General features: G+C 40.5%; 1 protein-coding gene across 11 annotated transcripts in view; it reads left to right on the top strand.

Moving 5' to 3' along the window:
- Nucleotides 1–17,557, top strand: part of L3MBTL3 (L3MBTL histone methyl-lysine binding protein 3) — a 121,573-nt gene that overhangs the window by 1,371 nt on the left and 102,645 nt on the right. For 9 of the 11 annotated variants that reach the window (XM_073022463.1, XM_008007081.3, XM_008007083.3 and 6 more), the window contains exon 2: nucleotides 2,307–2,385. The gene's annotated coding sequence lies outside the window, so the exon portion shown is untranslated. Of the gene's footprint in view, nucleotides 1–449; nucleotides 745–777; nucleotides 2,386–17,557 lie in introns of those variants that run through there. The other 2 variants (XM_073022459.1, XM_073022464.1) reach the window with 2 other exon arrangements.

The following is a 17,557-nucleotide window of genomic DNA, read 5'->3' on the forward strand; positions in this document are numbered from 1 at the left end:
CCGCGCCGCGCCGGCCCGGGTGCGGGCGCGGGCGCGGGCGTGTGTCGGGAGGCGGCGGCGGCGGCGGCGGTCGCGGCGGCGGCGGCCGCGCCGGGGCGGCGGGCTGGGGGGGGAGGGTGGGGGCGGCGCGGGGCTGCTTTTCCTGCAACTTGTTTACGCCTGCCTTATCCTGGGGAGGAAAAGAGGGGTCGGGGCCGGGGCCGGGGCCGCCGCCCGCCTCGCGCCGCGTGCGTGTGCCGTTCCGGAATAATGGGCTTTGCACACTCGCGTCCTGGGCCCCGCGGGCCGTCCTCGCGCCGCGGCGGCGGGGCGGGGGGAAGTAGAGGCCGGCGGGGGTGGGGATCGGGAAGCGCAGGAGCCGAGGCATCCGCCGCGCGCCCCGCGAGCTGGTGGAGTGTGGGGGCCGGCGGGCAGGGAGGAAAACTTGAGAGCCCTGGAGGGGGAGGAGGGCATGGTGGCACGGGCGGGGGGAGGGCGCAACTTTTGGACTGGTGGTAAAACTTTAATTACCTTTCAAGAAAAAAAAGGCCCTGCGATTCCCCCCTCCCCCCTGTCCCGGTCAAAGCACGGCCCGCAGCGCGACCGTGAGAGAAAGTTTAAAAGCGGGCGGGTTCCTCCCGGGTCCCCGCGGAGGGCTGGGGGCGTCGGTCTGTCCGCCTGCGCTCGGAGGGAGGTGGGGGTAACTAGCTGCTCTCCGGGGCGCGGGGACCGCGGCTCTACCCCACCCTTCTACGGGAGACGGAGGTAAACGTTGCTTCGGTTTCCCTTCTGAGTCCCCCTGCTGCCACCACCCCGCTTCCTTTTCCTCCCCCTCCCCGCCGATTTTTTGAGGGGACCCGAAAAACGGAGTCCCTTTCCTTAGGCAACTTCCTTGGGCACTGTGAGCACGGCCCTCCCCCTCACCGCCCCCACCCCCAACGCCCCGCATCCCTTGGCCCGCTTCTTCTCCACCTCGGGACCACCGCCAGAAAAATGCATTCGAGATCATTCAGAGTGCATAGAAACAAAAATAGATTTTTAATTGTTAGGTTAGGGGAAACTGAGATGAGAAATAAGATTTTGGGGTGGGGGGGCGCGGCCAGGGCAAGTGCGTCCATTTCTCCTTTTGGTTTTCCTAGAGCGTTGTTTGTGATGTCTTTATTGGTTTAGGGAGTCGGAGAGGCTCTGTGCTGGCTATCTCGGTCGCGTGGATTTTTGCGCAAGTTTTTAGAAAAACACTGACTCGAGTAGAGAGCATTTCTCCGGAAAGTTTCAAGTGCAGCAAAATAGCGAACGTGCAAAACTGGCCAAGGGGAGACCTCTAGTGGTTAAACGCGTCTTTAAGTTCGGAAGGCCGAGAGCAAAGTTTGGCCTTTACTTGTAGCTACGTAGTCCGTTCAGACGTGGAAGTAATTAGAGGACCTGAGCGAGCAGCCAGATGTTGTGTGAAAGGATGCTGATCAGAAATTGAAAGTTTAGTAAATCGGAGCAATGAATTCTGAGGACTCAGACCCTGTAACTTCCATCCGACATGAGTTATGTAGGAAAAACACTTTGCTTTTATTCTGGGATTTGAGATTGATCGCTCCCTGAATTGGAAACAATCGTTTGCATTTGCATTTATCGGTGTCTGTACCTCTGATCAATTTTTAATTATGAGTCTCAGCTGATGACTTCATTTTGAATGTTAATAAAACTGCGAAGTTGAAATGTGTTTAAAACTTTTGAAGAAATGGAAAAGACTTTTAGTTGAGATTTGCCTTTTATATGAGCTGTTCATTTTACTCTCTGATAAATATAAGGCAATTTTATGTAGTTTCTTAGCTGTATAGTTATGTGTAGTCCGAATAAGTAGTCCCTTTTGGTTCTAAGACTGTAATTTTGTTTCACTGACTACGAAATTGTTTCTGAATACTTGTATAATTTGTGATTTAAAGTCCTTAAATGTGTGGGTTAAAACTGTTCATATAATATCTATTCTTTTTCCAGTGTGTATTCTGTAAAATATCTTTAATTTTAAAGGTAAAAACAGTGAGGGAAATTAAAGTTGACTCAAACGATCCTTGTAACTTTCACCTGCCTGTAATATACAATAGGAGACACTTTATTGGGTGAATTTAGGACATGGGAATGATAGGAATGATTAAAATCTATTTCAACTCATCTAGAACCAGCTTATTTTATTTTAATTTACCTACTGGCATGGTGTAAAATTATGCCTAAGTGATTCAGAATGTAAACTTCTTAATTGGGGATTGTGGATTTGAAGGTTTCTTTTTGATGACAGTGTTTTGATTTTACCTCCCCTCTCTTTAAACCAATGATAGAACCCTTAGGAGAAATCTTGAGAGTGGACAGCAATTGTGAAGATCGCCAGAGAGTTCTGTGTTTTATCACCGCCGAAAGGTAAGACCCGCTTGTTGAAACAAATTGCTTGACATACCTGCAAATGTTAAAAAGCTGCATTTGGAGATCAGGAAGGAGAGTATGAGACGGGCTTGGCAGAAAAACATCATTTTGTGGGACTGCTTTGAATGCATGAATGTATTGACACTAAGTGTGATTGTAGTTTGAATGAAACATTAGGAAGTTATGAGATTGTCCTGGATAATCTTTGTATTGGCTTACTTACTAGATTCTTAATTAGGATTTTAGCACCTATTTTCTACTGAAAGTAAATTGTCTTATTCTTTGGAGTTGAAAAAGTGGAAAAACTGGAACAAAAGGGTTGTAAATTAATATGTGTGTTAGTTACATCGTTATACAGTGATATGGAAGATTCTGGAACTCTAAATGTCTTGGGGGGGGCCAGTGGTAACATTTTGTGAATGAAATTTACATTGAGTGCTTTGGGGGTATTTGTCACATAACTTCTATGGCTTAAATCCAAGATGGGCTGACTTGTGCCAGGTACCATGTTGCACAGTTATGAGTGTGAGTTTCAGTGTGTTAGCTTAGACTTGTCAACGTTTGAACATACCTCCAAAGGGAATACAGCTGTTGTCTACCAATACCTCTTTGGTAATTTTGGAGGGTGTTGGCTTCCTTCCAATACTCCAGGACCTCCTTTTAGGGCAAAGGTCATTCTGAGGCAGAGGGGGCAGCCATCTCTGGGGGTAGAACATTTCAGTACATTTATGCTATTCCAGTGCTTTCTACTGTTTATACCTTTTTCATTTTTGTTTTTTTCTTCCTTTAATCTTCCCCTCTCCTTTTCTGCCTGTTTTTCTGCCCTGTCTTGAGTAATAAAAGGGTCGCTAAATCTTGTTTGGCAAAAACAAAAGAAAACCAAAATTAGCCTACCTTTTTAGAGCAGAACTAACAACCTTCATTGGGCCAGATGTAATCTAGAAGTCAAAATGAGTAATTATTGATATAAAAATGATTGACAGGAGTTTATTGTCTTTTGCTGCTCGTGGATCGTTTTGAATTGTGTAATTAGCAAAATAAGTAGATATGGTCCATGTAGTATGCAGCAGAGACAATGGGGCAAGAACAGCTATAGGAGGGTCATGCAGACAAGTAGGGTTCAAGTAGAGTAAAATCTGTTTCCTAAGATGGTGAGTTTCATGTTTAAATGTGCTGACTTGAAGACACTGCTTGTTTTTCTTTGGGAAGTCACTGGGTCTGTGGATAGAAGGCTACAATAAGAATCAGAAGACTAAATTCAATAACTAGATATATCACCTTGTATATGTCACTCTGCCTCCTTTAACCTCCATTTCCTCATCTGCAGAGTGGGAGCAATACTTGCCTCGTATCTTTTGTTAAAAGAATCAAATAAAATCAGATTTTGAGAACCATAAAGAGTTATTCAGATGTATAGTGGTCATATCATTTTACCTTTGTCAAGCTTTGTGAAAGGCTGGAGGTAGATTGTCTAAGTCAGAATATATTGATTTAACTCTTGGCTAAAATTTTTAGATTGGTTTCTGATGTGTGTATGATACGGATTTCTCAGAATATTTCTAGGAGTGTATCTTGTCTTGAGAAAAAAGTAGTTTCTCTTGTATACTGTTGGCTTTTTGAGGGAAGAGACCATGCTCTAACATGGTGCAGAATATAAAACCTGAAATTTATTTATCCCAAAGTAGTCATTGAATAAGTAGAAGGAGTAAATGAAAGAAATACTTTAAAATGATGCCTAATTGTGAAAATGGTAGGGTGATGAAAGTAGAAGGGTTGGTGTGAGGGGAATTAATGTACTGTAATTAATATTTTAGTTGCATGAGTCTGCTGGGAGATGAGGATGAGAAAATAGGTAACTGGAGTAGTAATGATTTAAACTAACTATAGGGGCCAGAACATGAGTCCTCCGAGTGACTGAATTTAGGAAAGGTCCAAGTAGGGCTTTTCCTCTTTGTTTTCTAGACCTCTTTGGCTGCAATCTAATTATAGCCAACTATGTAAAATCTAGATTAAAAAAAATTGCAAGTACTATCTGTTATTATTTTCGATTTGATGCTACTAAACCTGACAAAATAAACCCTGACAAGTTTTAGTTTTATTTCATCTCCAGTCTTTGGAGATTATCCAATCAATGTTCTAAGAATCCAAAAACCCAATAGGGGAGGAAAAAAGAAGTCTATATCCTGTTTAATTAGTCGCTGAGTAATTGTGAGTTGGTTCTTAAAGAATTTCGACTGGGCTGGTAGTTTATTTTTAAGAATTCCATATTTCAGCCAGTGCTGTTTATAGTAGTGCAGTTAGGATGGGGAATTTGTGAGAGAACTTACTTTATGTGGTGTGTGGGATATACCGTTGGCATCCCAAGGATGGGTAACTTGAGTGATCCTTGCAGTATTGTTTCTGCTAGTTACTTAACCAGTTTCTTTCTGAGCTCTTACAGTGTTGAACACTTAAAAGACTAGATCCTTGCTCTTGAGGAGTTCTAGAGATCCTTACTCTGGGAGTAGACATAACGAACTCTTCTAATAATAGTGTAACAGTTTCACATGGTACCAGTAGGAAAGGATGAGGGCTCCAGCATTCTTTGGAGCTGTTGTGCCAGGAAACATGGATTTCTGGGCTAACTGATGCAGGACAATGGCATATTATCCAATACACATAGCACAATATAATGCATTCCTCTTTTAGTGCTTCGTCTTCAGAAATGAGTAAGAAGCCCTTCACCCACTGTCAAGGAATGCCTGATTTGTGTGTCTAGCAAGAGTCTAGCAAGATGGATCGAGGTGATTCTTTCTTTGACCAGTGTGTTTGCAAGGTGACTTTCTGGTGAAGATCTACACTGTCTTCCAGTGTTACCACTTGCTACTATTGAGGGATTTGTTCCTTACAAGGATTTGGGGATGCTTATAACATAGGTAAAGATACTGTATTTAGAGAGAACTATTTATACGTTCATATGTGTGCACATTTATACGTGGCATCTTGAAGTTCAGTGGATCCATGGAAGATACATTTTGTAAAGGGCTTAATTATCTAATAGGAATATTCTCAGATTATCTCTTTACTGTATTAAATTATTTCATTGATGGTTGTCGATGTAAGTCAATAGTGGGAAATTATGAACGGATTTGTATTGACTGTGGCAACTATGCAGTGGGTGGATGAAAAGAAGCACCAGGAAAGGGTATCCTTGGTATATAACTAAGCTTGATTTATGAAGTAAAATTGGGGAAGACCTTTAGAAAATTCCCATTTGGGAGACAAGATAGTTTGGAGGAATGAACAAGGATCTTTGAGAGGAACTTGAGTAAAGTTAAGTTGGGTGATCTTGGATGAGGGAACTTTCTTCATAAGCTGTAGTTTCTTTCTGAGTAGACTTGGAGTTAATTAGTTGGATGGTTATTAAAAGAATGTTATGCATATTATATGTAACAGTAAAATGTCTTCTGCCTTATTATTCTTTCTCCCATATACACTGTAAATCAGTGTTTTGTGTTCCACCGACAGATATTTATTGAGCCTCTATTTTGTGTAAATTACTGTTGTGAACTGCTTCACAAAATCAACAATTAACAGCAGGGTTGAATGAATGTATGTGTTGGGGCTACAAAGACATCGAGCATCAATCCTTGGGCTCAGTGTGTTCCTAATCTAGTTGGGGAGATAACCCATGCACATACGATGGCAATTAACAAAATAAAGCCATGGTTAAGTATGGGTAAATGGTAGATAAATGCTGTAGACACTGTGATGGCATCTCTGGATGTGGTGGGAAATGTGTTCCTGTGATAGGACCCGGCAGACGGGGTTGCTCTTTGCAAAACACTATGAAGTGTTAATATACAATGTTAAGTGCAATTGTATATCAAGTGCCTTCCGAAGATCAAGCATTAAGCTAGATGCTTTATATTTATTTATTCATCCAAAAATACTTCGAGTGCTTTCTGTATGCCCAGGTACTGTTCTAGGCACTGACTGTTACCTCTCATACTTTCACTGACCTCGAGCACTGGGTATTATTTTTTGTCTTTTAGAGAAAACTGGTGCTCAGAGTTACTTAGTAACTTGTTCATATCATGCAGTTTGAAAGGGGTGGAGTCAGGGAAAATGATACTGGCATATGATTGATATATCTTTAGGTTTTTGATTTTCAAAATAGTAACACACAGAATATTTTAAAAACAACACGTTTCCAGATTAATGTATGTGCTCTTTTACATTGGTTTACTAAGATGAGCAATAATGAACAAGTATAAGAAAAATAGATGGGAAGAAAAACTGGCTTTACTTTCTTCTTTTTTTTCTTTTCAAAACCAAGAATTGAGAAAAGACCAATTATTGAATTATTCTGAAAAGAACACCTTGGTCTAGCCCATGGCCTTGAAATAATCACAAACTGTTGATAAAACATTACTCAGAATAGGTTTGGGAAACACTGGGCTTATTTATATAAAGATTTCTTTTGTTCTCTGTAGGAAGAGACCCAATAAGGTAGTAGGACTAGTTATGAAAAATATATATATATAAAGCAGTCAGTCAATGAAACAGTGGGACCTGAATCTACCAAGGCAGGCTCAGTAGGTTATGAAATTTACTCTAAAGCCAGGATTGTAAAGGGATAGAAGAAAATTAAAATAAGAGAGACAATGGTGGGGAGAAAATGGAGGGGTGGTGTGGTAGAAATGTGTCCTAGAATCAAAGTAAAAGATGAAAACAGGGAATATGACTAAGATCCTGAGCAAGAGTGCTATAATTACTGATGTTATACACTGTAACCAAAAGAGTATGTCCCATGTTTGCAAAATGAGGTGAAGAGTCTATTTTGACTCATCGGGTGGTTTTGTATTGCAATGGGAATTATATCTCTCTGTTATATGAGTTACGGTGGATCAAGCAGATCTTCAGTTTGACTTAGAAGGATGCCATTGTGGGCATTGATTACAAGGTAATGGGCTGCTTCTCTTTTGTTGAAGTTCTATTTAATACATTTTTTGAGCATATACTGTGTACCAGACCTTTTAAAGGCTGGACCATATCTTTATATTATATAAATTTTGTGGAATTAAGCTAGTTTAGTTACCAGAACATTTTGGGTATGATTGCTCAGGCACCAAAATCAGTTGATTATTTTTCTCCATCCATTACACTGTTGAACCCTGAATAGTGAATTGAAATTCCTAGGTGGTCAATCTGGTCTGGTTATTAAATGATCTTAGTAATTAACTGTATTGGTTTGTGGTCTAATTGGGTGGACTTGAGGCTTAGCTGTTCAGTCTGTTGATAAGCAGGTTGGCTACAAATGGTTATCGAGATAAGCCCGTAGACTTCTGTGAAAGAAAAAAAAAATCTAGCCAAATCTAATTCATTACATGCAAAAGAGAAATCAAGTGTAAATCTTTTAATTTTAGCTTTATGTTCTATAAAAATATGAAGCAAAATAAGAAAAAAGAAGATACTACTTTTAGCATTAAAAATTATGAAGTAAAATAAAAAAGAACAAGAGAGTACTTTTAGTTTTTCTTTTTAAATTTCAGTTCATGCATATTTAGCATATGCATAGAAATATCTGTGTCAGGTTTTTGTTCTTTTTATGGCCCTTGAATCCCTCTAATGGGTGTAAAATTTCTATTATTACCCTTCTAGTATAGTATGTTGATGATATGATAGCACTTTAAAAAATATTTCTGACTCAAATTGAGATATAGTCTGTACGTTGAACATGAATTTCAAATAAAAGCATTTAATGAGAGTCTATTAAATATGACATAGGCCCGTTAATGTCAGTTTGTGATTTCACTTTCTGTGTACCTTTTTTTTTTTTTTCTTTCTTGAAAGGCATTTTTCATTTTCTGTTCCTTCTTTAGAGGAAGTAAGTAGGTTAGGCCACAGAATCTCAAATAATTCATCCTTCTTACAGTAACACAGAAGGGCAGGAAGTTGAGATTTTGTAAAGGTTGCCTTTGGTGACTACCCTTTGCACATGATCTCCATGGCAGACAAGGTAGCAAATCAGAGAGACCATTGCGACATTATAAATAGGATCGTTCACATTAAAATATGACTAGTAGAAAAAGGGACAGCGTTTCTGAGAAAATATCAATAAGGTGGAACCGCTGTAATGACTGATTTCATGTTTAAAGGCAGCATGGATTAGTTCACACTCAGGTGTCTCCTCTGCAGGAATGGATGAGAACGGAAGACCCAGCTTCTCAAGGATTTGTTCTTGATGCTGCTAAGATTTCAGTTCTCACATTGTAATAATGATCTAGAGTTTTTCCTGCCTAAAATATATGAACTTAGGTCCTTAGGGCAGATTTCACATCTCTCCACAACAGACATTAATTCCAATATGTGTGTGATTCAGAGTTCTTATCAGGCAGGGTGAGTAGAATATCAAAGCTGGTCTCTGTCATGCTTGATTTGAAAGGAATATTTTTCTTCGTAGCAATGTGTGTTTGTTGAGAGATGCTTCAAGTGTGAGTTTAGATTTTTCTGTTATCCTTATTGAATAAGTCTGTTTAAGAGGTTTGAATTTAACTTCTTTTGATGTGTTCTCCACTGACACTTATATAAGGAGAGTTTCTTGGAGTGGTGATGTTATGCTTCTGCCAAAGAGGTAAACAAATACTTAGCAGCCTAGTTAGAATTTTCACTGGAGAATATGAGCTAGATGGACAGATGAAGGTCTTTCTCTGATTTTTCCTGTCCCCAAGCCCCTTCCATTCCCCTCCAGTAGTGTATTGTATTTTCCTCTTCTCTTTTATTGATTCATTTGATAAGTTTTATCAGTACCTACTAAGGATATTCATAAGAGATAACAAAATGGGTAAATCAAGGTCTCTCTGCTTCAAAACCTCCTGTAAGTAGATGATCAAGATACAATGTCATGAGCATTATAATCAGTGTATAGATTCTGTCCTCCCAGCCCACTTATGTCCTGGTCCTGGCGTCTTACTTGCACATACATACTCCAGTGCTCCTATAGAGAAACACTCCCACTATAGCCCCTCTGGGGATGATGACCCAGAGCTTTCATCTCTCTTTTTTGTACTGGCCTCTTGCTTTAATCTCTCACAGCACTTTCTGTTTGCCGCTGTACCAGCTCTCTTGAAAGCAGGTCCTGGAACCACATTTGGTATGTGAGGACGTTTTTATGCCTCCTCAGCAAAAACGTCATAGTAAGATTGCCAATGGCCTAGTCTTGAGTAGTTTCTCAGAAATTATGTCCTTTTTATTTTGTTGGCAGTTAAATTTTTTTTTCTTTATAAGGACTTGGCAAAACTAACAGCTATTGACCTTACATCAGTCTCCCAAATTCACTTTGAAATCTACTTGTCCGTGAAATCTGAGTCGTATCATTGTTTTTGACTGCCCTGCTGCCCACCTTCCCTATCCTCATCTCTGGACTCCTGAGAAATTAAATAGGCCCTTTTTTGATGTAAAGGTATTGGCCTTGGTACAGTTTTCATTCCTCTGCCCTGTGAGACTTCAGAGATCTGATAAACTGGTGCTTGGACGTCATGTGTACCCTGGAGAGCTCCTCCCCTCCCCTCTGCTCCCCTGCCCTCCCCTCCCCTGCCCTTCTCTTTTTGACTCAGAGTCCCACTCTGTCGCCCAGGCTGGAGTGCAGTGGGTGGTATGATCTTGGCTCACTGCAAGCTCCGCCTCCTGGGTTCAAGCGATTCTCGTGCTTCAGCATTTACAGTAGCCAGGACTATAGGCGTGCACCACCACGCCCAACTAATTTTTGTATTTTCAGTCACCACCACACCCAGCTAATTTTTGTATTTTCAGTAGAGATAGGGTTTCACCATGTTGGCCAGGCTGGTCTTGAACTCCTGACCATTTTTGATTTGCCTGCCTTGGCCTCCCAAAGTGCTGGGATTACAGAAGTGAGCCACCTCTCCTGGCTACTTGTATTTTCTTTAGAATAACTGTAACTTTTATATACCAAGCATTCACTATGTGCAAAGCACTCTAGTGTGTATAATTTTTTTTTTTTTTAAAAAGTGTTTACACCTCGATGGAGTAGATATACCTAACCCATTTTACAGATGAAGGAGCTAAAGCTCAAGAAAGGTTAGGTACCCTGGCTACGATTATACAGCTAGTAAATTGTGAAGCTGAGTTTTAAACTCGTCCGGGTGCGGCGTCTCACGCCTGTCATCCCAGCACTTTGGGAGGCTGAGGCAGACGGATCACGAGGTCAGGAGATCGAGACCATCCTGGCTAAACACGGTGAAACCCTGTCTCTACTAAACAAAATGAGAAAAATTAGCCGGGCATGGTGGCGGGTGCCTGTAGTCCCAGCTACTCGGGAGGCTGAAGCAGGAGAATGGCGTGAACCCGGGAGGCGGAGCTGGCAGTGAGCTGAGATCTCGCCCCTGCATTCTAGCCTGGGCAACAGAGCGAGATTCTGTCTCAAAAAAAAAAAAAAAAAAAAGGATTTCAACGATTTCAACCCAGGCACTGGGGCTCCAAAGCCTTTGCTTTCCATTGTTACATTAAGTTGTCTTCTAGGTTGACTAAAATACAATGTGTTGGCAACGTCTTGGAAGATAAAATCTGTTTCTTAGCTGGGTTACCTCAATTTTCTCATCTGTGAAATGAGGATGATAATGTTTATCAGTCTTAAAAAAGTAGTTATGAGGGTCAAATAGGCTGGTATTGACGATACCCTTTAAAAATGACAAAGCATTGAAGAAACTCATGTGCCCCACCGTGTTTGTTTCCCTTTCATGTTTGTTAGGCTTATGGGTTTTGTACAATTACCCCATGTGACCTTGTATTTGTGGATACATGAGTCCTTCCATTAATGACTGTATTTCTCTGGTGTCATGGAAGTAAAAGAAGGTCATCACAAACTAAATCTGAGAACTATAGGGAGGTCTTAGGAGGCAGGGGCCATACATTTCTTAGAATCACTTTCTCAAGTCTGGACTCAAAGTACTTACAAGTCCTGAGGACCTTCCCTGTTATTAGACACTACACCAACAAACAGGTTCAGACTGGGAGCTAGATTAGAAGGCAGCATCCTTGTAGTTGAATCCAACTTGAAGATGAATAAACTCTATCCTCTAAAACAGTACCTTACTTTCATGTGATTTCCTGAATTTGTTTTCTGTAGCTCAGTGCCTTCCAAATGAGGGATCCCATGGAACTTGATGTGATGTGATAATCGTGCCAAGACTCAGTGACTCTGGGAAACTTTGGCTGGGATAGCACTCCACAGATGGTTGCACATCAGTGTGCCCTGGACATCTCCCAAAGACCCTAGGGTGTTAGACATCTCTTTTACCACAAACTTCTTTCTCAGGGGACATGAATAAATGGTCTTTGAAAAGTTGTGTTTTGGGGAGCAGACTTTGCAGAATGTTGCCCTGGCCTTTAGTCTTGTTTAAGTGCAGTCAGACCGGCATGGTGACCATTCATTAAGCTCCTCCAAGGACAGGGTATCCTCTGGAAAGAGGGCCTGAGCTTCAGGTCCAGTACCTTCTTCATGTGGCTAAGCCTTCACTGTCACTTCAGATGTGTTGCTTTATAAAGAAATTGGCAGTCTTTTCTGGTGCCATATAAATATGAGGAATTATTACTATAAAAATAAATATTACTATTAGAGTAATAGTATTAAATAAAAATAATGTATCTACTTTTTTTTTTTTTTTTTTTTTTTTTTTTTTTGGTGAGACAAAGCTTCACTCTGTTACCTAGGCTGGAGTACAGTGATGTGATCATAGCTCACTAAAGCCTGAAACTCCTGGGCTCAAAGCGATCACACCTGCTCCGCCTCTGGAGTAGCTGAGATCACAGGTGTGCAACACCATGCCCGGCTGATTTTTGCGTTTTCTTGGAGGTATGGGGTCTCACTATGTTGCCCAGGCTGGTCTTGAACCACTGGCCTCAGGCGATCCTCCTGCCTTAGCCTCCCAAAGTGCTGAAAGTATGGGTGGGAGCCATCACACCTGATCGTATCTACTTTTTAGGTGGTGATGTTCACATCTTGTGACAAAGGCTTGAACACGGATGGCTTTACTGCCATAGATGTTATTCAGACAAAATGATTTTTTAAAAAACCTAGAGTAGTGTCTGCTGTTGTGTGTCTGTAGTCCCAGCTACTCTAGAGGCTGAGGCGGGAGGAGTGTTTGAGCCTGGGAGGTTGACGCTGTAGTGAGCTATGTTTGTGCTATTGTACTCCAGGCTGGAAAACAGAGTGAGATCCTGTCTCTATGAATAAATAAGCAAGCCACTGCGTAATTTTTTTTTAAGGTCACTGAGTGGCTTTCATGAATTTGAATAATTGTTAAACCAGATAATTATAACAAGAAGCTAACATTTTATTGACTGTTTAGTATCTGGTAAGTACTATGCTGTGTTATTACCTGGCCTATCTCATCTGTCTTCACCATTACTCAATGAATTTTGAAGAAAGGTTCTGTTATTCTTTACATTTTACACATGGGGAAATTGAGACTTTAAGAGATCAGGCTAGGCATGGTGGCTCACACTTGTAGTCCTTGCACTTTGGGAGGCCAAAGTGGGAGAATCACTTGAGGCCTGCAGTTTGAGACCAGCCTGGGCAACATAGTGAGACCCCCATCTCTACAAAAAAATTTAAAACATTAGCCGGGTATGCTGGTGTGCACCTGTAGTACTGGCTCCTTGGCAGACTAAGGTGGTAGGACCGCTTGAGCCCAGGAGGTTGAGGCTGTGGTGATCCATGATTGTACCACTGCACTCCAGCATGGGCAACAGAACAGGACCCTGTCTCAAAAATGTGCAAAAAATGAGAGATTGATTTGTTGGAAGTCATGGAGTGAGTAATTGTCAAACTTTGGAAAGTGATACGAAGAGGAGGAAAAGAAGGAAGTAGCTGAGGGAAGGGTAGGGGATGGAAAGAGGAACTGTAAGAGTACATACAGCAAATCTTGAGGATAATCAATGAAGCATTTGGTTTGCACCTATGAAAGGATGACGGGAGCTGGGTGAGTGGGGTGGGGAGGCCCAAAGCAGTTTTATATGCTGCATTCATAAGGTGATTAGCAGTGGGGAGACTCGTAGATGATGTTACTGAAGAATGACGTTTAGGAGTTTTGAGTATGTCATTCTGCACCAGGTTCGACAGTTAGCGATTAGTGACTGAAGATGATTTCTATAAAGTAAACAAAAAATCATCTTGAGTTGATGGTGTTACATAGTAGGCATCGTAGCAACAAGGTGTTGGATTCTACAGTGGGTGTTGGCTTTTCTCATTGCTGTCTTCCTCTTCAGCATAGTTGTCATTTTTGTTGGGTTCATAGTAATGATTTTAGGGTTAGTATTCCTGACACAGTGTTTACAAAAGATACACTGCCCTTTTAACCAAAAACTGGCAAGTTTAGTTCCTTGACACTAGGCACTGATCTCAGGCCTGTTAACTGAATGACAGAATTTGAATCTGATTCTCAGATGCTGCTTTTAAGGTAATGTCTACCCTCATTTTACAACCACTCTCAACTCATAACCATAGCATCTCTATACCTTATTTTTGAAAAATGTAATTGTTAACTATGAAGCTATAAAATGCAGCTCTTAAGAAAAAGCAACAGTAAGATTATTAAAACTATTTAACCGGTCTTGAGGAATATTAGCTAGCCATTCTTTTAAAGACAATATTTGGAGAACAATGGTTTGACCAGGAATGGTCAGACTACAGTCAATACCCTTTCTCAGTAATCCGTATTTCTTCCCTTATCTGCAGGTGCAGACTTTTGGGTTACAGGCAGGGCCCGCTCTTTTGCTTTGTGCTGTGCACCTCCTAGGTTGTGCTGCTTATGTCTCAGAGGACTGGTATCTTCCCTTCATCTCAGCCCCAGGCAGGCTCTTTATTTTGAATATGCTGCAGGAACCCAGCTCGTAGGAGTCCCTGCTCCTCACTCTGAGCCTCTGTTTTATCCACTGCTGGCAGATAGGAGCAAAGAAGTGGTAGGAAGGAAAGATTATGAAGGACGCACAAACTGTTTATCGCTAGTCAAAATGAGATACAGTAGATTCTTGACATTTGTGAGGTCGATGTCCGAAGCCAGTCACAATTCTCAACTTGAAAAAAAAAATCATTTTAGCACATAATTCTTTCCATAAAATTGCTAAAGAAGAATTGAAAAATTTAAATGGTCTCTCTAGACCCCTGACTACTTATGTCATTTGATGACTGATTTGTGTACTGTCTGGAGCACTTATTGAAACAAATTCACACATCCTTTCTACTTATTTCCTTTTGGAGCATTTGGTAGTTTTGTTCACACAATGTGTCTGAGTCATCATTGCATTTGACATTTCAGTCTTTAATTTATCTGAAACTTCTATTTTGTGGCTGGCCTATCGCTTTCATAAACATCCCCATACTCCCTTCATTCTGTCATCAACACTAGACTCAACCAGCAGTTAATTTTGTTTCATTTCTTAAAAAGATACAGTTTTTATCACTTTATTTACAGTGTTCATAGCACTGAGACTAAGCACTATGACTAAGAGCATGCCTGGGTCTCAGCCAGGCTGGACAACTTGCCCTTGCCCCAGCTTTATGGCATGTGTGATTCAGAATCATGTCTCTGCAAAATGACAAATTACTAAATGTCACAGCAACTTCAGGTGTCACTCAGGAATGGTAGGAACCAGAAATACACAGTCTGCGAATGCATACCTGAGTGGTGGAGGAGTGAACCCTACACCTCCTCCTCTCATCCTTCTGTTGAGCTGATGAATGTGCACATATAGTTAACGAGTACTAGTTAAGTTACCAGAGAGCTTTGTGGAACTGGATTTTCCTTCATGACGTCTGTGCTGTAGCTTCAGTTGTTGGCATTAATAACAAATATTTTCATGGGAAGACATGCCTTTTATAATATACACTTTTAAATAAACATGAAACTGGATTTAAAAACTCATTTTTATTCATTAAAAAAATTATTTAAACATTCAACAGACACAAAAAAGTATACAGAAAGAAGGCTCGCCAGCATCAATATATGAGTGATCTGCTTCCTCATAGGGGTTTTTGAATATAAAGTGTTATAGGGGTTTTTGAATATCAGATATTAACTAGTTTAATTACCACCTGATGTAAGCGGTACATGGTAGACCGGGGCTGCCAGGGATTTATTTACATGAGTGAGTGAGGAGGTTCATCCAGGAGATAGAATATCTCAAGGGAGAGTCAGGTTTCACAACTTTGGTTTGGAGATGAGGAGTGGTGTAGGAGAGAGATGGGAGGTAATTCTGAAGAAAGTGTCATATGTCATTTAGTCTATTCTCCAGCCCTTTTGTTGGAGGCTGAGGGGAAGAATATTGTAATAAAAACAAATTGTTTCACAAAGCAGGGACTTTCAGAGTGCAATACTTTTGCACTAGTGCCAGCAGTAGTGGTCTCTGTCTTCAGTAGTCATCGGCTCCTTGACATGACATCCACAGTGGGCAGTGGTAGCAGCATGCTGGGTATCAGTGCTTTTGATTGCAGCCATGGTCAGCCATGACATATACGTATTAGTGGGAATCAGAAGCTGCTCTGATGCTTTTGGTAGACATCTGAACCCCAAACTTACCTCTTCTGACATTAGTAGTGGTTGGAGTCCAATAGGAGTTAGAGGAGATGAGGAGGAAAATGCTGAATCTTGTCTGGTAGCACAGAGGACCCATCAGGGTGTACTTTTAAGATACTTCCTTAGGAAATCTCAGCACCATTTAACAACAACAACAAAAATTGTGATGGGGTTTTCTGCAGAAGGAAAAATAGTGTTTGTGACTTGCATTGTGACTGTCTTACCTGTTTGTGTGTGTGTGGCCTGTGGAATACAGGTGGATTATGGTGTAGCACCAGGTGATACTTACAAGAACAAAACACAATGAGAGCATTTCTAAGTACTGCAAAAATTTACCGAGTCTTAGGAACACAAATTGTTGAAGTAAAGGACTTTGTATGTTTGTATGCAAGTGTACACATTTACAGAGAGAGACAACAAGGGAGGAAGACTTGGGGTGTCTTAGAAGCCACTTTTCTTAAAATAATATTGATTGCTGGCTGTTCTACCTCATTAATAGATGGTGGAAAAGCAATCTGTTGTAGCCGTTCAGTCTTCTTGTGATAATGAAAGTACCCATAGGCTTCAAAATTAGATGATAAGAAAGACAACAGAGTAAATATTTTTATGCTATAGTACTGTGTACAGAATCTCTACAAACCTCAGAATGAAAATATGGGTGAAAACAATTTTTACAAATATTAGATACATGTTTTCAGGCAGGGTACATTGTGTAATGTTACTACTGTTTCATATGGCAAAGGCATATTCTGAGTATTTCTTAAAACGTGAACATTTACTGCAGGTTATGTATCGTGCTAGCTTTTAGATTTCTGCTACTTTCTGTTCCTCCTGTCAGACAGGATTTTGCTGCTGTGAATTTTATACATATATGGTTTTTAGGTAAGAAAAGACTAAAAATCTATTTGTGGCATCTGTATGTCTTACTGACATTTTGTTAGTAAGCATGTACTTTGAAGGTACTGTATCAGATACATGTTGCACTGATGTGGACTTGATATTTATATTAAGAACTTTGGCCAAGTAAACTAGTTTTGTCATGTTCTGAGGTGTACCATATTCTGGTGAAAGTAGATTTTGCCAGATTTTCAGAGGGGGACAAAGCTCTGTAAAGTTAAACAATGGTTGACAAAGAAAGCTCACCGTTGGACTCAGACTGACCTGGGTTCAAATGCTGGCCATGCTACCGGCTGTGGTTTTGGTTGAGTTACCAAATCTTTCTGCACCTCAGTTTCTTCAATGTAGACTAGAGGGATGATAAAATCCCTCTTTTTCTGAAAAAGAAATTATTGAAATAATATATGTAAATTGCTACTTTGAATCCTTTTCTGAAAGAAGGTAAGATTGAGTCAAACTTACAAAAGTGTGTGTTGTGCCTGACACTTAGTATCTGGCGAACAAATGCTATTATCAAATGCTATTATATTTATGGAGACTATAATAACCAGGATAGTCACAGCTGACAATTTCATACTATAAGATAATTTCACTAAATTTCCTTAAAGTGTACTTGCCAAAGAAAATAATGGAAATGGTTATCTAGAGATTTTACCAGAAAGAACAGTAAAACTTTTTTTATTAAAGGATCACTTGGA

This window comes from Chlorocebus sabaeus, chromosome 13, assembly GCF_047675955.1.
Source record: "Chlorocebus sabaeus isolate Y175 chromosome 13, mChlSab1.0.hap1, whole genome shotgun sequence".
NCBI lineage: Eukaryota > Metazoa > Chordata > Mammalia > Primates > Cercopithecidae > Chlorocebus > Chlorocebus sabaeus.